The sequence below is a fragment of the Cynocephalus volans genome, chromosome 2 (genome assembly GCF_027409185.1).
Source record: "Cynocephalus volans isolate mCynVol1 chromosome 2, mCynVol1.pri, whole genome shotgun sequence".
NCBI lineage: Eukaryota > Metazoa > Chordata > Mammalia > Dermoptera > Cynocephalidae > Cynocephalus > Cynocephalus volans.
In genome coordinates, this window is record NC_084461.1 from 123,605,812 (window position 1) to 123,627,725 (window position 21,914).

The window sequence follows — 21,914 nt, forward strand, 5'->3', positions numbered from 1 at the left end:
CAAAAATATTCCATTGTATGGATATACCACATTTTTAAAAATACATTCATTAGTTGATGAACGTTTGGGTGGTTTCTACTTTTTGGCTATTATGAATAATGAATAATAGCTATTATGGACATTTATGTAAAATAGACTCCATCTTGTTTGGAGGAATGGCAAATACAGGGTGAGAAGAATTGTTGGTAACCATCTATGCAGACAGTCCACCAGATTCTGCCCTTTTGGGGGGTGGGGGGACTGGCCAGTACAGGGATTGAACCCTGGGCCTTGGTGTTATCAGCACCATGCTCTAACCAACTGAGTGAACCAGCCAGCATCTCTCTCTCTCTCTCTCTTTTTTTTTAATGCGCCCATATCAATAAAAGTATTCTGCCCTTTGCTCTCAACAATTCATGTCCCTCCCATGTGCAAAATATATCTGCCCCCTTCTAAGACCTCCAGGTGGCTCATCGAATAACTACATTAGCTTAAAATCCAGGATGTTGTCATTGAAGTAGTCAATATATAGATGAAGCCTCTGGCCTGCATGCTGGTCTGTACACCCTACCTTTGCTCTTGCTGCTCCCTCCACTCCCCTCCCCTCCTTCCCACTCTGTCCCAACCTACGGTACACATCTCTGGAGATCGGAACAAAATATCACTTCGTCCGTGAAACTTTTCCTTAGGTATACCACACCTCCAGTAGAACTTACCACTCCCATGTGCTTCACCTCCCCCGATACAGATTTCTCTGAAAGCACCTCTTCTTTTTCCAGATTCAGTTAGTTTCCACTTTATGTCCAGGTTAGCTCTTTAATGTCTGAATTCAATCAATCTTGCTCTTACTATTGTAGTTTAGGCTTTCACTATTTGTTTTAGTCAAGACTCTTAAGGCTGCAAGTGACAGAACCTCAGCCTTAAATATATTAACCAGCAACAAAGGATTGCCAGACACCTGAGTAAAGAAAGCCTCCAGAGTGAAAGATGGTGATCCGAACAAACAGAAGAAAGGAACAGGCAATGCAAGAAACAGAAACCCTCCTACAAAAAAAGGGGAAAAATGTCCTCTTTTGGTTCATAAGCATGATGATTGGGTTTTTGCGCTATTGTGTGAGATGTGCCTCCCTCAAACCTTGTTACAGTGTCAGCACATTACCCATGTGACGTGAACTTAGAAAAATAAAATAAAAGGGGAAAAACCCTAAAATATCCTTAAGATACAAGGAAGTAAATGTTATTGAAATAAGAGGAGTGCTGTATTAAAGGAACTCAGGAAACAAAAGCACTTAGCCAAGAAGAATGTGAAACTGACCTCAGCCTAAGGATTAGATCCAAGAGACCCATTTGGTAGCCAGATTTTACCAAACCAGAATTTAAGGCTTTTTGCCACAAGTGGAAGTTTGATGTATGTTTTGGTTATCTATAGATATGTCACAAATCACCCTAAATCCTAGAGGTTAGAGGTTCTGTAATTTGGACAAGGCTTAGCAGGAAGAATGGACTCATCTCTAGTCCATGTGGCATCTACGGAGGCTGGAACATAGATGGTAATAACCAGTGTGCTGGGTTGGGTATGTTGCATTTCTGCCCTCTAATAAGATTCATGAACTTTTCTCTTAGCTTTGTATCATGTCCAAAGGGGTAAAGTTGGGTTGACTTACACCTACAATAAAGAGAAGGAAGCCATTTGGCTTGGCAGATGGTTCAGAAGGGAGAGAAGGATGGGAGCATGATGGCAGGCTGACTGCTGGGAGGAGTCAGAAGATACCCATACTGAAATGCTCACAATCATCCCTCTGTGTGTTCCAAACCAGTCTTGGTCTGTTCCACTCTTGATGGCTTTATTTGATCCGCTTATTTCCCTTGAAGGTTTAATTAAGTTCAGCCACATTCTGTCAACGGTTTCAGTTTCAATGGAATCTTGTACTTCTGGTTCATTATATTAAGAAATCACATGTCTGGCATCTCAGCTGAAATGGTTGGATCAGCTGGGAGCTGGATGTCTCTCCCTCTGCCACTCCCTGCCCCTCTGTCTCCCTCCCTCTGTGTGGCCTCTCAATGCTGCTATCTTGGGCATCCTCACAGCATGGCAGTCTTTAAGTAGGTGGGCTTCTTCCATGTTACAGTATAAGAGTTGAAGCTGCCAGGCCTTCCTTTAAAAAAAAAAGAATAAAACAAAAAACTTTTTATTTAACTTTTAATTTTGAAACAATGTCACACAAAAACATTGCAAAAATAGTACCAATGATTCTGTATACCTTTCACCCAGAACTGCCCAAACCTTACATAACTGTAATACAATGATCTATCAGGCTTTTTACCCCCTGGTCCCAGAGGTGTCAGAATGTCACTTTCATCTCTGTTGGTCAAAGCACCCACAGGTCTGTCTAGCCTAGTTTCAAGGAGAAGGGAAATAGACTTCATTCCTTGATGGGGAAATGGTAAGATCACAGTGCAAAATGGCACACAGGATGGGAGATCTTTGGAAACACCACAAGTTCCAGTGGTGACAGACTAATTCTTTCAGTGAAGCATTCTGAGTAACAACTATTTCTAGATTATGAATATGCCATAGTAACATAACTGTTTAAAGTGAAAAATTAAACACAACAGTATCTCTAGTCTTATATCAGAAGATAGGCGATCAGGCAGGGTGCTGATAACACCAAGGTCCAAGGTTTGATACCTGTACCAGCCAGCTGCCCAGAAAAAAGAAAATAAGCCATTTGTCTTTTTAAGGAAAGTTCTGGGAATTGGTTAGAAGCTCATGAAAGATGGGGGTTTTTAACTCTATCATCACGTTAAAAGGACTCCCACTCAGATACTTCAGATCATCGGAAGTAGAAGAGTCCTCAGATAATATCCAAGTTAATCATCCTTCTGACCTCATGGCACACGTCCCTAGGCAGTTATGGCTCTTTCTGCTACCCACGAATGTGGCTTCAGAATCCTTACACAAGCGTTTAGGGAGCCATGTGAATAGGTATGAATTGTTAGTTAAGATGAACCCATTCACCGTTCCTTGCGAGGCTAAGCCCTTCTTCTTTAGATATTCAAACTGAAGGCCAGAGGGTTTAGTGACTTGCCAGGTCAGTGAGTTTTGACTAGGATATAAGTAAGCCTCCTGATTCCAAACTAAGTGCATTTCCCCATCATGCCCTGCTGCTGAGAGTCAGCACAGATTCCACAGACGTTCTCAAACACCTACCAAAGGAAAATGCTCTCTTTTCAGCCCTTTTCCTCCCTTGTCCTCTCCCCGCTACCCACCCACACAAAACAAAACAAAAAAACCCACTTAGTAGTTATAGCAGGACACCAGTTTCCTGTTAGACAGAGGTAAAGAGTGTAATAAAGCTAGATTCAAATTCCATTATTAACACTATGAGAATATATAGGAATAAAAAAAATGCAAAGTGTTTTTCCTGCAGTCTTACTCTGCAACAGTCAATGCAGAAGACTGTGACCAAATAGGTGGGGATTTTCCTCACACACCAAGCAAGCCAACAGACACCAGCTGGGTATCCTCGAATTCAATTCAGTCTGACACTATTTACCTAGAGATAGTTTCAGATCACACAGGTTGAGGTCTCTCCCCCAAGACTCTTCCCGCTTCAGATTCCAGTCGTAAGTTCGGTCCTCTGAAGTTTTTGACCTACCAGCTTCAAATTGGGGTTCCCATTACCCTCTTGGGTTCGATTAATATGCTAGAACAGCTCACAGAATTCAGGGAAGCACTGATTTATTATAAAGGATATTTCAAAGAATACAGATGAAGAGATGCATACGGTTAGGTGTGGGGGAGGGGTGGGGAGCTTTCATGCCCTTCACAGCAGTGCCACCCTCCAGGAACTTCCATGTGTTCAGCTGTCTGCTTCTGGAAGCTCTCCGAACCCTGTCCTTTTGGGTTTTTATGGAGGCCTCATTACATAGGCATGACTGACTAAATTATTAGCCATTAGTGATCAACTTAGCCTTCAGTCCCTCTTCCCTTCTCGGAGGTTAGTGGGTGGGGCTGAAAGTTCCAACTCTCTAATCTTGCCTTGATCTTTCTGGTAACCAGCCCCCATCCTGAAGCTGCCAGCCAGCAGCCAACTTATTAGCATACAAAAAGACATCACATTGGAGATTCTAAGCATTTTAGGAGTTGTACGCCAGGAGACTGGGATGAAGACCAATATATATTTTACAATATCACTCCCTAAGACATGGACAAGTTATTTAACCTCCCTGATCTTTGAGTGTGTTACATCTCCCCTGGTAAGCTTCATGAAGGCAGAGTTTTTCTGTCCTTCATCTCTGCTTCCACAACACCTAGAACAGTGCTGAGCACATGGGGTGGGGGGATGCACTAAGTAAATATTTATTGGATGAATAGAAATATTACCATTTCAAAGGATGACTGTGAATTTATGTTAGATGTCTGGTCCCCTGGCCACTTTACCTTCGAGACCCTTCCCTTGCTATTTAACTCTTGTAAGTCCGGATATTGGGGTTTTATACATGCTCTTCTGGGTTAGGACCCTGTTATCTGGCAACATATTGATTTAAGATAAAGTAAGTTGTTCTTCAGCACAATCCTTTGGGATGCCCCCATGGAGCTCAAAAGCCCAGTTGACCTTTGAACCAGCATTCTAAGCCTGTAAGTTGGGAACTACTTAGTGACCCTATTAGGGTTCTTTGCAATTTGAAGAAATGAAGGAGGAGTGCATCTTCAGGAGTACCCTTCTGGGCCCATTAGCACCAGCACAGCATTACTTTATAAGAGGCCTCTTTCATTCCACAGTCAGAGATGGTGGGGAAGGTGATAGAGGGCATATTTTTCCTCCTGTGCACTCTTCTTAGTGTCTCCTGCTGCTTTCATCAGTCAGTGTGAGGATAGAAGAGGAAGGAAATTTAATGATCTGGCATCTCTGGCTAATTGGCTTGGGGTGTGGAATTACAGCCTGGCTTGTTTGAGCCTTTTATGCTTTCTTTCATCAGAAACTCCAGTCAGGCATTTTTATTGCCTGGGAAGCCTTTCCAGCATAGGCAAGTCCAGTGCCGCCTTTCTTTACCAGGTGTCAGATAACAGAATGTCCCAGCAAGGATGCTGCATAGTGCCACCCCCAGGTCCATTGGGTTAGGAATCTAGGAAGAGTTTCTCCAGTTCTCTGGGCTTCTGCTTCCTTATCTGTAAAATTTGGATTATAGGACCATGGAAAAGAATAAGGTAGTACCCCTTATACAGTTTATGGCACTTTGATGGGCAATGAGGAAAAGTTAGTACCCCCCGCGCCTTGGCCCACAGAATTTTTGTATGGGGATGGATGGGTGTGGGGAAGACAGGAAGCTCTCAGAAGAGAGAGGAAGCCAGTTGCTGAGGGTCACTCCTCACCTACCCTGAGAATCACCACTGGCCTGAGGCAGCTAAAGTCATCTCTCATCTGCAGTCATCGCCATGTAACTGGTTTCCTTCCTCCTAGTCATGTCCCCTGCTGTTTCTCTTCTACTAGACTCCCTAATAGCTTTCCCACTTCTCTTGAGTAAAAAGCCAGGATCCTTGTGGTGACCAGCAAGGCCCTCTGAATGGGCTGCTGCCGCCTCTCTGACTCCTGCTACTCCGCCCCCTGCATGCTCTGCTCCACCTTCCCTGGCCTTCCTGGCACTCACCAGGGTCAGTCCAACTCCAGGGCCCTTGTACTTGCCATTCACTTCCTTCAGACATCTACTTGGCCTCACTTTCTTTTGGTTCTTGCTCCACTATCACCTCGTCCGAGTTCAACAACCTCCTCACCCGCCCCTTTCATATAGCATCCCAGCGGGTGCTCCCTGTCCTTGTCCTCTGTCTCTTTTTCCTGCCTAACATGTTCACTTTTTTATTGGCTGCCTTTCTCTTCCCACTGGCATATAAGCTCCTTGAAGTCAGAGACTTTTGCATGTTATGCTCTCCACTTAACTCCAAATATTTGTTGAATGGTTGAGTGTGTACTCTCTCCTAATGTCCTCTGGCTGCACAGGATATCTTGTGAGGTATTTCTCCTTCAGGCCTTACCTTGGATTCCTTTTCGTCCTCATTTCATCTGTACAGATTCCTGGGGAGGCCCTATTGAGCTGCTCCTTACTGAGTTACTGCCATGTGTCAGGCCTGGTGCTGAGCACTGTATATCTTTTATCATTTAATTGTCATGACAACTCTGTGAGGTGAATCATATTAAAGAAGTTAATTTGCCCAAGGTCAGAGCTAGTAAGAGGCAGAGCACAGTTCTAATACAGCGTATCTGACTTCAGAGCCTATGCTCTGTGACAGTACTGCCTCAATGGCCCACTTCCAGGATGGTCACCAGCTCCTTTGGGCTCTGCTGCATTGCTGCCTTCCCATTGCAGATCTGGCTGAGGGCCACACTTGGCATGCTTTGTGCCTCTTTGCTGCTACTTCCTTCTTGGCCTCCTAATTTATCCTCTGCCTTCTTAATGAATAGTAAGAGTTGACTGTCATGCAAAATATTCCTCTATAGTTTGTCCTCAAATTATTTTTGTTCAGTCCTTTTAACTGTTCTTCCGCTTGCATGTCTTAGCACATATCCTGGGACATTGACTTGAATCTTCTAATGCCCAAATGATATTTTCATGGATCCCTTGGGAAAGTACCTTTATGCCTCACATAGGCCTGGGCCAGCATCTTTAAGACTTTAGCCAGGCCTGTCAGAGGCTTAAGAAGCTTGTGGTTTCTGACCCAGGAGGTACGTCTGTGTGCATACAGCTTTTTCAATGAGAAAGGGGAGAGAGAGTTCCAGTGGCCACAAGGACTATCTTCTCTGACCCATCAACTGGGAGAAGACAGGCTGCTTATAGGGGGCCCTCCTGGGATTTATGATTCCTGAAAAGGTCCCTGACAGCTGTTTCTCTCAGCCATCTCGAGGGCTTCCCTTTCCCTACCCCAGAAAGGACGTTGGGCTTAGAGCTTGGTGATTCATGGTTTGGAGGGAAACCACTCCTCCTTACTTTGTACAGTGTTCTGTTGACCTCCATTTAGTTTGGAGGCTTGGCCACTCTACAGGGCTTTGGTGTGATTGGCGAGAGGTTTTGACTTACCTGAGAGTACAGAGGTTCAAGTGGGAGCAGGTGCCTCACCTAACCCTTCGATGTGCCATGGTAGTACTGTATGTACAACTTAAGGGTTTAAATATATATTTCTTTCCTCCTCAGTGGTTTTCTATTATTCTTAAAGAATAAAGACCAGCATTCTAAAAGGGCTTAGGGCCCTTCATGGTCTGGCCCTGCTACCAGGTTCAGTTTCGGTTCCTCAGCCTCACCAGGCTTCCTTCTCCCACATGGCTTTTGCAAGTGCCACTTCCTCTGTATACCTTGGGAAATCTTCTCTCTGTTGGCTCAGTGCAGGTAACCCCTTTTACTTCTTCACATCCCCCTTATGCATCACTTCAGTGACACTGAGTGGAACACCCCACCTCCCAGTCTGGGTCAGATTTCTGTCCTTCATAGTACTATCTTAATTTGTAATTTTATAGTCTTTACTTTAGTTATAAAATTAAGGTCTTCCCTACTCTCTGAAAGCTCTATGATAGGATACCTTGTCTAATTTGACTGACCAATGGATTCCCCAGTAGCTACTTGTTAAGTGATTAAAGATGAAGAGCTTAGAAATATGCAGGAGAGAGGATAGGGTGAGACAGGAATGAGTTTTTTCAAATTATTAAATTCTGGGCTTGATTTTGCAGAAAAGACTATTTGGACTACTTTTCCCTCCCTCACCTTATTCATTTTTTGGTCTGGGATGTGAGCAGAATATTTATTGTGTAGCAGGGCGTTGGAGCACTGTTATGATACTGGCAGTCACAGATGTCTGAACAGTCAGAACCAAGAGATATAGTTTGCAGGCATTTTTGCTTCCACTGAGTCTGGCCTTCATTGTTTCTCTGGTCCTTAAACATAGTAATAATGCTCATAGAAAATGTTTTTTAAATTTCCACTCATAACCCAGATACCCCATCATCTCAAAATCATTTCCATGTTCTTGTTTCCTAGGTAGTTCTTGCTTACATGCATGTGTCATTTGTCCTTGGCTGCCACTGTAGTGCAGATACCACTGTGTATTCTGTTTTCCCCCACTTACTTTGTCATAAGCAACTTTCTTATAGGACAGGACTTTTAAACCACAGTGCTATTGACACTTGGGCCACATAATTTTTTGTTGTGGGGTCTGTCCTGTACATTGTAGGATGTTTAGCAGTATCCCTAGCCTCTACCCACTAAATGCCAGTTGTATCTCCTCAGTTATGATAACTGAAAATGTCTTCAGACATTATCACATGTCCCCTAGGGGTCAGCTTCACCCTCCTTTGAGAACCACTGTTATAGAGTCTTAATAATTAAAAATGTAAGTAGGCTGTTGCTTTTGAACCCAGCAAAGGAAGACGCTTTCCTAATCAGCTTCATCAGTAGCTGAAAAATACATGACTTTTTCAAATGGCCTGCTGAGGGAGAGGGTTTTGGGAATTTGGAACTATAAAGAACTCCCTCCTAACTGGACAGGCTTTGTTTCTGAGCCTCTCTGTAATTTGGGGCTAGAGAATCTGGATGTTTGATACCAATTCCTAGATTAAAACCATCAGAACAAAAAGAATTTGGGGTGGTTCAAGTCTTTTAATATCAAATATTATTAAATAATAGTACTTATTAAATAACTAATAAATAGCTAAATAATATAGCTAGTATTTGTCTAGAGGTTACTGTGTTAGGCACTTTTATATATTAACTCATGTAGATGAAGAAATTGTAGCATAGAAAGGTTAACTTGTTCGGGGTCACACAGCTAGTAAGTGGTGGAGCTGAGATTCAGATCCAGCAGTATGACTCCAGAGCCTCTGCTCCTCAGTAACTACTATTTACTGAGCATCTATTAAGATCCCTGATAGAGGGCTGAGAGCTTTATAGACATGGCTTTCGATTTTTACAATAGCCCTCCAGGGTAAGAGGTATTATCTCAAATTTTACAGATCTGGAACCAGGGTCTTGCTGTCATGTCTTGCCTGTGGTCCCTCAGATCTCTGACCCAGAGCCTGAAATGCTTCTATGTATCATGTGGCCTTCCATGTATGAGTAAAAATTTTTTATAACCTTGTCTTCCTTTTTCCCTTGGAAACCACCACTCACTTGTTCAACAAATACCAGTTAAATGCCTTTTGTAATTTAGTGCCAGTCACTAAATAAATGTTACCATTTTTAATTAAACCTTATTCAGGTACTTTGTGTACATTATCTTATTTAATCCATACAGCAGTCCTGGTGGTGTCCCATTTTAGAGATGAGGAAACAGATTCAGAGAAATGAAATAACCTTTCCTAAAATCTACTTAAATAATAACTGGCTGAGTCACGAATTGAACTCAGGTCTGTCTAGTTTCAAATTGTATTCTGAACTGTTGTGCTCTTTTGCATTTCATTTGGGAATATCCTTAAAATACTTCAAAATTAGTAATAACACAGCTTGTAGGCAGTGGTAAAGAAGGAGGACTCTATGAGCGACTGTTCTCTCTGGTGGCACTCAATTGCAACTCTTCACGAAAGTGGATGAGAATGGCCTTTAGTGAGTACATTAGAGACTTAGCACTAACTTTGGCTTATTCTACATACGTTTGACTCCAGGCCTTAACTCGACAGATCTGCTCAGCTAGGCCCCTCTTCGATGATGGTCTTCCTAATGACTGCACTCAGTTTCATAGACCTTTTGTATCATGTGAAGACATTCTGGTCATGATGACAGTAGGGGACTGTAGACTACTAAAGATGGCCTTGGGTTTTTCCATCTTTTGGGGGATAGGGACACAATTTGCTTCAGTTAAGTACTTTATGCTAAACACTCTCTTTTGCCTTTTCCAAACTTGGTTTGCCCAGCACTCGGAGGTAATGCAGTACAAAAAGACAGCCGTTCTTTGCAGGTCCAATTTATAGCTGGCTGGTGGGATGTGCCCAGTGCCTCCTAACTGAGAGCAGGCTGGGTTGGCCAGACCTGACTGGCCTGGGGAAACAGAAGGTGTTTTGAAGTCACGCTGCTTTCCAGACCAGCTCACTTCATTGTGCTTCTTAGCCCCCTTGTACCCAGGAGCTGCCTGGGTTTTCTGCAGGAATACTACTTTTACACAGCCTTGAAAACATAACACCCACATTCCCTTCACCTCTTGCATAGCTTTCTTCAGTGAGGTTGAGATATACAATGAGGACATAGATTTGAAGGGCAAGACAAAGACAACTACTTTTGGTTAAAAGGTGCCTAAGGAATTGGAAGGTGCAGGTGGGATAGAGTAGGTCAGACTCAGGAAGATTTCAGTCAAGCAGGCTCTGTTGGGACCTCCCTGTATCAGCTCTACTCTGCAGAGCAAGTCTAGTGCTGCAGGTCATTAGTGTGGGGGACACCCAGGGTGGCTGGGATCTTCCCCTAGGATATACCCTTCCAGATGGTATTCAGGCATTAGCTGTACTGGAGGGGCCCAGGCTCCAGCTCCTGTGCACAAGGCAGTGTGGCTCTCAACACACCAGCTGCCTGAGTGGCACGGTGCCCACAGGCACCTAGTGTCATCTTCCCAGTGGTCGATGTTGATGTGGTTAGCCACAGGGGAAATTTGAGGAGGAACACCTTAAAAACTGACAGCTTTTTCATTCCCTGAAGCTTCTCTTAGGTTTTTATGGAAGCCATTCTCAGGAGAACTGGCTACTGTGGTAGAACTTGGTACCTTTTGAAAAATCTATATTCTGCCTATATTGCGGCTGCCCAGAGTTGAGGTGCTCTAAAGATCAGGACATGACACAGGATGATTGTGATTAAAATGCTGAAAATGGAGACAGTGAGGATTGGTGTCTGTATCACTGGATGAGGACTTAGCCCAGCAGACCATAACACGAGTGTGAGGACCAGGTCTAGAACAATCAGTGGGCCAGCAGAGCTGGTTTCTTCCAAACCCCTACTTAGTTCAGCTCTGCTAATACCGCAGAGCTTCTGCTCCTGGGTTTATATCCAAGCTCTAACACACAGTAACATGGCTGCTTTTAAAAAAATAACCTTTTAAATTATAGAAATATTTCTTCCTTCTTGAAAGTAAATAATACCCGTAATTGTACCAGCCAGAGATGGCAGTTAATATTTTGGTATACATTTTTTAATGATGCAGTCCTTTTTGAAATTCAACTAGTACATTTATCTCTGTCCATGGGATATATTTGCAGATAATATAATGCTATATAAACGTGGTGTTGGGTGTTTTGTGTTTTGTTTTTCATTTTAAATTCACCAAATCTGTATATCTTCAGCTGCATTTTGACCCCTCAGCATATGCAAGTCTTCAGGAGTAGTTACCAATTTTTACCAAGGTCTCCATTTCAGATGTTAGTCTCACTTACTATGCTGACTTCATGGTGGCTTTTTCCCCCTAGTCTAAATTATTGTCTTTTTTCTTTTTTTTTGCAGCTGGCCGGTATGGGGATCCAAACCCTAACTGAGCTAGTCTACAATATAGATTGCTTTTCCTTTTAGCCCTTTATTTAGTTTACTGAATAACAGCAACAACAATAGCCATAATTTATTGTCTTTATTTTATAAAGGCACTGTGCTAAGTGCTTTTCAAGGAATATCTCATATAACATAACCATCCCAAGAGGTCGAAGCTGTTATTGTCTCCATTTTCAGGTGAGGAATCTGAGCCACAGAGAGGTTAAGAAGCTTGCGTTTTACCTAAATGAACTGTGTCAGGTATATTAAGCATAACCCCTGAATCCAGTGAACCCGGACCTTGGGGAATACAGAGATGAAGAGGACCCAGCTTCTGCCCTGTGAGCTGAGCTGACAGTCTGGTGGGGGGCCAGGGGTCAATGGAGACATACCCATTGAGGATTATGACAGTATTTGAATAAGCCTGTTCTGGTCTTCTGCTGTTCCAGTCTTGCCTTTGCTCCCTGGCAGAATGGGCCCTTTCTCCAGGAAATACTTAATTTGCCTATCAACTCTTATGGAAAGTCTTATCAGTTTGCCCCAGGAAGCTTGCTGCTGTGTGCTGTCGGGGCTACAACCCATTTGATTTTGAGAGGCCACTACTGCTCCCCTCCTTTTCCCTTTCTGCTGGGCTCAGTGGCCTTTTCCTCATTTGATCAAAGGTGTCTTCCTCATCCAGGCTGGGATCCTGATTGGAAAACGTAACATACTCCTGGGGTTTTCCTGACCTCAGCCTTGTAGACTTTAAGGGCTTTCCGAAGCTGGGAGAGGGAGGACAGCCACCCCCCTACACCCGTTTTCTTGTTCTAGGGGTTGTACCCGAACTTTCTCCATGGGGTTCTAGACATCAGACCCTTCCTTCCCAGGAACACACCTTCTTAAAAACCATAAATTGGGAACAGCCTAGAAAAGATTCCAGTGCCTTTCAATTGCATATTCCTTAGGGCAAAAAAATCTCCATTAAGTCTTTTTTTTTTTTTTTTTTTTAAGTAGTGTCCATTTACCCTTGAAATGAGTCCATTTGGTAGTGCGCGTTACTTGTCATGGGAGATTTTAGAGAGAGAGTGAAAGATTGTATTATGAGTTCTTAACAGGCAAAAATGGATTTTTGCTTTTGGGGGTATGTGTATCATGGGTAGTTTATGAAGGATCAATATTCCTTTCCCTTTCTCCCAAGCCTCCAAAACCCTATCTAAGTGCCCTCAGGCAGCCTGTGGGTAACCATGAACTCCCCAGGGCTGTGGGCAGGAAGCCCTGTGGCTGCAGATCCACGGAAAGGCTGAAGGAAAGGCTCCAAAGAGGCCTCTGTGAGAAGGCGTATTCTGTGGCCGCAGGGCCTGCTCTCCCTGGCCTAGCCTGGGACCCTGAGCTCTCTTTGCTTACTTGACCCTCTCCCCGATCTCCTCCTAGGCAGATTATTCCATTATAGTATAGAGTGATTGCTCCAATACCAGGGACTGCCTCTCAGCCTCTTTCTGGAAAGTTCAGGGGTGTGCCAAGATCTCTTTTGAAGGGTTTGAACTGACAGAAGTGGAGTGACTCCCTTCCTTAAGAACTGGAGACTGACTGGGTCTTCATGTTTTTTCTTATTAATGCTTTCTAGTTGCTTCAGAGAGTGGCCAGCTAAGCCCATATCTGCAGCTTACTTACAAGACAGGCTAGAAACAGCTTTTCCAACTGAGGTAAGAGGTGCAAGGCAAATTGTTCATTAGTTCATTCATTCATTCGGTGACTTCTGTGTGCCAAGCCTTATGAGTGCCCTGTGCTAGGCTGTGGGCATAGAGTGAAAAGTGGCATTGGAATCCTCAGCATTTTTATCCAGGAAGAATTAGTAGCTAAGGGTCACCAAGGTTCATCTTGGAGATCAAAAGGAGTTCTAAAAAGGACCTCTCCCCTGTTCAGTCATGGGAGAAGAGTGGTGAGGGTGGGGGATAGGTAGAAGGGTTCTTGGTATTTGCCAGCTCCAGCTTGCTGATATGGTAGGTGTAGGTGAGAAGGACGCCTATGGGTTGTGAATGTCCTTAGGAGGCAGCACCCTGGCATCCACAAGGAGTTGTACTATACCTTAAGGAGGTAGACATCACTTTTACCCCATTTCCATATCTCTTGTTTGTTCTTCAAAAAGATCTTAATTCATTGTGTCAAACAGATCTACCAGCTTTATGTAATTAGTGTCCATGTTGCTTCCAGGTGTCTTAGCAATTGGGGAGCCCTGCCTTCTGTCTTCCAGGTCTCTGTCTTGGGAGAAATAATAGCAGCTAACATATAGTGAATATACTGTATACCTGCTGTATACTAGGCACTGGCCTATGTGGATTAACTCATTCAGTCCCTGAAGAACCCAGTAAGGGAATAGTGCTATTCTTATCCCCATTTTGCAGTTGAGGAAACCAAAGCTGGAAGAGGTTGTCACACCCTCAAGGTGGCACTGAAGCTGGACCCCCTGGCCTCAACTCTAGCACTGGCTCTCCTCACCTCTGTATGGTGTTCCTTGGCGGGCTGCTGGGCCCTAGAAATTGGGTCTGTTTGTGCTGTGATATGGGTGGATGGCAACAGTAGCATTGCAAACAGACTGTCCAAGTGTGCCCTAGGTTGAGTCCTCTATGTTGGTCTTTTGCAGTTTACTGAGAGTCCTTCTGTTCTATCTCCTAGTTCTCCAAATTGGTGGTACTATAAATAAACCCATCACTTTGGGCAGCTGAACTCTGCTCAGTTGCGAGTAGAAATCAGATGCCTTCTAGCCTTCCTGGCATATTGGAGGCTTCCTACATTCCTGCTCTACCTACAAGGCCAGTCCCACTTAGTTTTCCACTTTAGGGTTTTCATGGCAATGATTAGCCTGTTTTAGTGGAAGGGTGGTTGGTCGTGATGTTGGAGACCTTTTTGACCTGGCTTCATTAACAAGCTGGCCAGCACTGATGGAGTTGATTGTGGGAGGAAGTTGTTGCCCGAAACTCCAACTCTGCCTCCCAGGCTAGCAGAGTTCTAGTGATAGTCCTACAGGACAGTCCATTCCTTCTGTCTCCCTTTCTCCACTGGGAAAGTCTCTGGTCTCACATTTGCCAAATAAGCACATCTCAGTAAGGTGGTGGTTTTTAGGACCCTTTATTGATTTTTGCATGGATGTTGGCTTGTAGCAATGTTACAAAACAGCTGGAATTGCTGTTGATAACATGGCAGAGCCCAGGCACCCCACATGGTTCTTTCCAAATCTACAAGGATGACCTTTATTTCTCTGAGATGGTGCTGCACGGAGTAGAGGGAGACAGTCCTTACAAGTGAGGTCTGCCTCAAATCATCTCGCCATATTTGTTGAGAATAGTCATCCTGTCCCATCCCTGACCTCAGAACTTTCTGTGTACTGGACTTTAAACTGAGATGCATTTAGGAGAAAACAACTACTTTTACTGTCATAAAATTAAGTCTGACAGTGGAGGAAGAAAACAACCTGGAGTGTTTTGTATAAATATATGTGCTGGAGCTGTTAATCAGTAACATAGGAATCTGGTACGTGTAGAAACCAGTTGTGGTCTGTATACCTAAGATAAAACACACTTTGTGTTCAGTACAAATGATATGGCAGTTGTTTGCCTTCTTAGAAAATGCGACAAGTCCTATTTGAGTGAGACTCCTGGGGCCAGTGCTTAGTGTGAGTCAGGCTAACATTGCTGATAACAGAGCAGCCTGTGCCTGTCTGTGCTTGGACACTAATTGGAAAAACCCAATAGCTACCTCCTTGGTGATCTTTGCCCATGTGGGCAAGTTCCAAAGAGCCAGCTCCCCTTAAAGTAACCACCCAGTACCTGAAAACCAGGAAAATAATCATTTTCCTGATTTCTGTTTAGCCTTCTAAAATCATGGCAGTAGTTGTTTTTATATTCCTGCCATTGGGGTTTGTGGTTTCTTTGTCATTTTCTATCCCTGTTCCACTCTTACCTTTTTTCTCCTTGCTTTGTTTCCATGATTCCCTGGTTCCAAACATCTCTCCTGCTGTTGGGCAGGGTATGAAATAAAAGGTCATGCATTAATGACCCTTACCACCATTCCATCCTGGGGCTGCAGGCACGTCGTGCCACAATGGCTCTATCAGCCAGGAGAAGTTAGAGATGATGCCCATTTCATGGTGAGCCACTCACTAGCCATTGTTTACTGAAATTTTCATGTAGCAGCATAAGGGAAAAGAGCGAGGACAGGGCAGTAATAAAATTGACATTCTTCCCACCTTAACTCATTGAAAGGATCTATCCCGACTCTGAATTCCAGTTGTGTTTATTGTTGGTCCTGCTCAGTTTGGCATGTGACTCTGTGCTTCCTCAGATAGGTCTCTCTTATTTCCTAGTGGTCTGTGAGCTGCCTGAGTCAGGGACAGTGTCTTTTATTTCTGGACTCCCCTGCAGGGTTGGCTGTGTCAGGAAAATGAGAAGTGAGCATGTGAGGTGGCAGGAAGACCGAGCAAAGTGTCAGCAAAAGCAGCCTCTTCTTCAGCACATTTGCTGGACCTAAGATATAGTTGCAGCAACCTGGAAGAGTCTTCAGACAGGTGGGCACACAAGCAGGAAGAGAAGACTTACTTTTTTCGGTGGCCAGGACATGCCTCTGGCTGGCAGCAGTCCAGGCTCGCCGCAGTAGACTGCAAAACCGAAGAGAACTGAAGCTGCTGCTGGAACAGAATGTCCCTGAGCCGCCAGCATACAGAGTTTTGCCTCCTGCAAAGCTCAGCTCTTGTGTTTCTCCTCCCCAGCGTGTTGAGGTGCCCTGGAATCCTCATGAATAAGCAAAGGATGAAAGAATGAAGGTTTTATGAGTGTGGTAAAATATTCTTAACATACAATTTGCCATTTTAACCATTTTTAAATGTACAGTTCATTGGCATTAAGTACGTTCACGCTGTTGTGCAGCCATCACCACCATCTGTCTCTAAAACTTTTCATCTTCCCAAACTGAAACTCTGTTCCTTTGAACAGCAGCTTATCATTCCCCTCTCCTCCAGCCCCCGGCAGCCACCATTCTACTTTTTGTCTGTATGAATTTGACTGTTCTAGGTACCCTCATAGTAAGTCGAATCATACAGCATTTGTCCTTTTTATTTCACTTAGCATTGTGTCTTCCAGGTTCACTCATGTTGTAGCATGTGTCAGAACTTTTTAAAGCTGAATGCTATTCCATTTTATGTGTGTACCACTTTTTGCTTATCCATTCATCCACTGAGGGACACTTGGGTTGCTTCCACCTTTTGGCCATTGTGAATAATGCTATGAACGTGGATGTACAGATATCTGTCGAGGACCCTGCTTTCAATTCTTTTGGGTAAGGGTTTTAAAGCATAAGGGGAAAGATGTCTTTGAAGATGAGTTTCTGATGAATCACGCTTCTCTGCCGAGGGCTATACTTACAGACCAAAGTCAGCTTTACTCACCATCTAATTTTAGACTCCGACATAACCACCATGGGTCACTCGTTAACATCATGCTTCATTCTGATATTTGATAGGTTTTCACAACATGTAATAATTCCAGTTTTATATATTACCTTTCATTGACTACACTTCAATTGGCCACTTACTGATGGTTGTGGGGGCACTTTTCTCACTCAGTGGTGGGTACTGGGTGAGGCAGTGCACTTTACTGCAGCTGGCTTGCCCTAGGGATGCAGGCTTTTGCTGACTTTGAAACTACTTTTTCATAAGTTAGACGGGTCTTTTGGCCTTGTCCCTAGACCTGGCTCCATCTTGGGACCTGAAACCCTAGAAGGCTTTTGGTGCTGTGTGTGTTGACTGACACTGCAGCCGCTCATAGTTCCCATCCAGCCTGTGCTGCCCTTCCCTGTATCTCAGGCCCTGTGGGGGCAGCCTGTACCCCACACTTGAGGAACTTAGAGTCTAGTTAGGGCCAATAGAGACACTGACAGTAAACCAGGCATTTTTAAGAAAGTCCTATTTTCTTCTTTTCTGATGAAAAAAGTAAAACTGAAAACATTACTGGCATACAAAGAGAATATTTCCTATTATTAACCCCCAAGCTTTGTCTGTTTCTGACACTGTACAGCGTGTACAGACTGTAGTCTACCTTCTCATCTAAGTATTTACCATGGGCACATCTCCTACTCGGTGCTATATCCTTCTTAAGGGCCGCTGTTCTCAAGCGAGTACTGGCAGGAATTCAGAGTAAGGAAGAACCCTGATGGGCGTGGCAGGTCAGGAAGACCTCTTATAGGAGCTGCCTAGAGCCCCCAGGTGGTGGGTAGGATCCAGTGAGGCAGTGCAGAGGAGGAGGACATCCTCTGCCTGCTCTTCTTGTGGCTGACTTGCCTTCAGCTGCTGCTCTGGCACATGGCTGCTGAGGCAGGGACGGTGAAGGATCAAGTCAGATTTTGTTACCAATGCGTTTTCACCTTTGGGGTCTCACTACAGACACCACTAGTCAACCCTGCTTTTCACAGGTGAAGACACTGAGGTTTGGAGAGGTGGTGGGGACAGCCCATCGGGCAGAGCTATGCTAGAGCCTACACCAGGAAGGGAGGGAAGGAAGGAAGGAAGGAAGGATGGGTGTCAGACTGAGATCAGCAAGTCTGAGCTGGGGTGAGTTGCAAAAAGGGACTGGTACAAGTTTAGTACTGTGGCTGCCGTTTTATTCCCCCAGCGGTTGCCTTATTTGAGTTTGTTCTGGATGCTAGAGGATGAAGGGAGAAGTCTGCCAGAAAGCAGATCTGTGTGGGGTGTGGATGAAGAGCCTTTCACACAGTAAGTAACCCAACTTTGAACTGGATCTCTGGTCTAAACTTGTGAAGGGCCTGCTAATGAATCAGGCAGCTAGCTATGAGTATTTCTGGAGCTGAGATGGAGGAGAGGGGGTAGTTTTCTGCCCTGGGCAGGCGAGCCATTCCTCTGGCAGGGAGAGCAGAATGAAGAGGTTGTTCAAAGGGTATGCAGCCAGATCAGTTCCCAGAGGCAGGCTAGCATCTGCTCACAGGTGTCACTGCCCATTCAGAATCAGCGGAAGGCTGAGGACTGGCAGGTGAAACTCACTGTGGGATTTCCTGCTGGGGTATCCAGGCCTTCACTGGGCGGGGTGGGTGGTTATTAGGCGTGGGCCTGGCAGTCAGGATACAGGTGCGTCTGTGGCCCCTGGGCCACACTCTGTGCTGCCGTATGATTGTTCCCGTGTTGTTTGTTCCCTCTTCTGTCCCAGGCTCAATATAGGAGCTCCCCATTCCCTGACCTTGGAAACTACTCTGCACTGGGCCCTGCCTGAGCTTCCCAGAGTCATACTTCCTAAAAATGTGACCATGTGTCCCTGACCCAGAGTCTGGGTTCTGATGCCACAAGGTTGGTTGAGGCCAAAAAACAAAACTGATGGAGACTGTGCATGTGTACGTATGAGTTGGGGCAAGGGAAGGTGTGAAGAGGCAGGGCTTGGTTTTCTAGCATTCCCCTCAGCATTCTTATATTCTCTCGCCAGGAATCTAGAGGAGAAGGAGGCCTTCTCCCTTCTTCCCTCATAGTGACTTTGGGCACATCCTTCCCTTGCCCTGGAACTCTGTTACCTCCTCCGTACAGTGAAGGGCTAGCTGCTCCGGCAGGCCCCCTGTTCCTGGAACAGCCTGTGACTCTGCCTCCTGGCCTCTTATTCATTTCTGCAGATCCTCCCTAGAGTCCAGGTGAGCCCCCACTTCTCTCTCCCTGTCTAGGTCTGTCTACAAGAGACTCACTCTTCACTCAGTCAGGGGAGGGGTCTGCCTGAAAGGTCACAGTCTTTGAAAAATAGAAATAACATCAGTGAACATTTATTGAATGTTTTACAATGTGCTAAGTGCTGCACTAAGCATTTTACATGCATGATCTCTTAATTTTCCCAGCAACTCTATGGGGTATAGATTACTAATATTACCCCTATTTTACAGCAGAGGAAACTGAGGCTAAGAGAAGTTGGCACCTATCCAAGGTTACCTGGCCAGTGAGTAAATGACCCTATATTTAAATCCAATTTGATATGTCTTATTAAAATCTCTATTCTGAAATCCTTATTGTGGTGCCGTCCATTAAATTGGGACAGGTTGTTTGAAAATTGTGACCTGGATTGGGAACGTCCCCCTACACACAGTGTCGGGTAAGAAGGGTTCCTTCCCTGCTTCTCTCTGAACTTCCCACTGCCAGAATCTGATGAAAACCCACTGCCTCTCTCACCCACACACCCCACCCACTACTTCCTGCTAAATCTAAGGTTCCTGGAAAGAGATGCTTGGAACAGCTGGGGTCAGCTTTGCTAAAGAGAAGGACTGGGGGGCTGAGGACAGAGGCTTTCTGAGAACACTCCTCAGGTTGTCTTTTTGCGTGTTGCAGGGTGGGTGGAGGGTACATTGACTCCCTACTCGGGCATGGGGCTGGTCTGTGCTAGGCAGTCCATGCCCACTGGAGGGGTGTGCTGCTGTGTGCCTTGCCACTGCAGCCAGCAGCATTGTTGGTTTGGGGCAACTCTGTCTCTCTGCTCTGTGAATACAGCCCTAAGATGATTCCTGCCTCCTCATGGCAAGACTGCACTCATACAACTTTCCACAGAGACCAGAGTTCTGCAACCACCAAATACAGGCCTTGTTGCTTGAAGCACAGAGGAATTTCACCACACAGAATTAACGCTTGCCTTTGGATTATTAGTTAGCGAAGTACTTGCCTTCACACCGTGCATGTGCCTAGAACTGGGCTCTCTGACTCCTGTGAAGAGGAGGTATTGGCTCTGCCTTTCATAGAACCCTGGAAGATCTCCTGAAAAGAGCTGTGCTCTATGAGACCAACTGAGTCAAGCCTGTGCCATGCTGTGCTAAGTAAGAGGCAGCCTTCCTTGTAGGACAGGTAGGCCTGATCTAGGTCTTACAAGCCAGGGGGATTTGGCTCTGAGGTATCTGAGGCCATGGGGTTAGGGCTGGGTATTGGTGTTGCTGGACCTGGCCAAGAACACATGGGATGCATGGAATCTATGGAATCTGAGTGAACTGTTTGGGTGGCTAAGGAGAAAGTGCCAGGACGTTTTTGAGCAAGCAGTGACATGATGGGTAGTAAGTGTGCTGCAGGAGGAGTCAGGAGACTGACACATGCATGCTACCTTTGAGTTGATTTTGGACAGACCACACAACCCCTCTCTGAAGCAGTTTCTTCTTCTGTGAAATGGGACTATAATGTGTTCTCTATCTATAAATGTGCAGCACTCTACAGACTTCAGTTGATGATGATAAAGAAAAGAATGATGAAGGCTGAGTCTAGGAGCAGCAGATAGTCCCATATCCCAGCAATCCGGGGTGTTGCTGGAGGGCCCTGGAGGAAGAGCAAGCAGAGTAGAAGTGTGGAGTGGGTATTTCCAGGGCAGAGGAGAGGATGAGCCCAGTGCCAGTGTTGCAAAAAGACCAAGGGGTGGGGCGGGTACTACTTTCGGGGTCGGATGAGTAGGCGGTGAAGCTCCTGACCTGGGTACTGCTGAGGTCGCAGGCTGGCAGGACAGAGAGCAGCAGCAGGGGGAGTAAGAATGGAGGGGCCCAGCTAAGGAAGTGAGAGGAGGAGGAAGAGGATGATGTTCCCACTCATTGGGGTGAGCAGAGAGAGGGGAGCAGGGGCTGGCCAGGGACCTGGAGGTGGCCCCTGGAGGATCATGCACACCTCAGAGGGTGTACACAAGCAGACACTGACTGCCGCTTCCTTGGTGACCTCTCCTCCAGGACCCAGCTCAGCTGGGCTCCTGACTACCTGCAAAACCCAAACCCTAAGAAGAGGAAAAGAGGCTGGGGGTGGTGTGGTAAATTCTGAAGTGCTGCCAGTTGGTGTTGCTGGAGAGGGAGGAGGGAGCAAAGAGAACCTTAGCAGTGAGCTGTTTGGGACCTGGTATGGGTTCAGTATGTCTTTTTTATTCACAGGGGCTCAGTCTTAGGGACTGCACCAATGTAGGGGCACTTTCTGGGCTCTGAACTCCTTGGAGGGAGGAGTGGTGATTTGATAGCATCTCCTGCTTGCCAGCTTTGCCCAGGGCTGACAGAGGTAGCAAGGCCTGAGGGGACTGAGACTTGGATTTAAGGCATATCTGATAGGTGGGGCTACAGTTCAGGCTGTGAGAGGGGCACAGGTTGAGTGGAGCTGGGCTGAATGGGACGTCTAGATAACGGTGACGGATGAAGGCAGTCCAGGACTGAGGCCAGTGCCACTGGGGCTAGGAACCCAGATCATCACTGCCAACTGCGCCAAAAGCCCCTGGAGCTGGCACTTGTGGAAGAGGCTAGAAGAGGTCCCAGGTGTGATAAAACTGGACAGGCCTGCCCTTCTGCCAACAGCACCCTGACAGTACTGGAGAGGAGCCACTTTGAGTTTGGCTTTGGAATCAGACAAGACTGGATTTGAGAAAAAAATTAAAATGCAAAATGAAAACCTCCATCTCTCTCTACATCCTGACATTTAAGTTCTTGTATTCTTTGAGAAG

At 45.4% G+C, this 21,914-nt stretch overlaps 1 non-coding gene across 1 annotated transcript; it reads left to right on the forward strand.

Annotated features, from left to right (window-relative positions):
* The first annotated feature begins 1,044 nt into the window (after positions 1 to 1,044).
* LOC134371413 (small nucleolar RNA U13) lies at positions 1,045 to 1,148 on the forward strand. The gene has a single exon (XR_010022836.1). It is a non-coding gene; the product is annotated as a small nucleolar RNA U13 (small nucleolar RNA).
* The last annotated feature ends 20,766 nt before the right edge of the window (positions 1,149 to 21,914 follow it).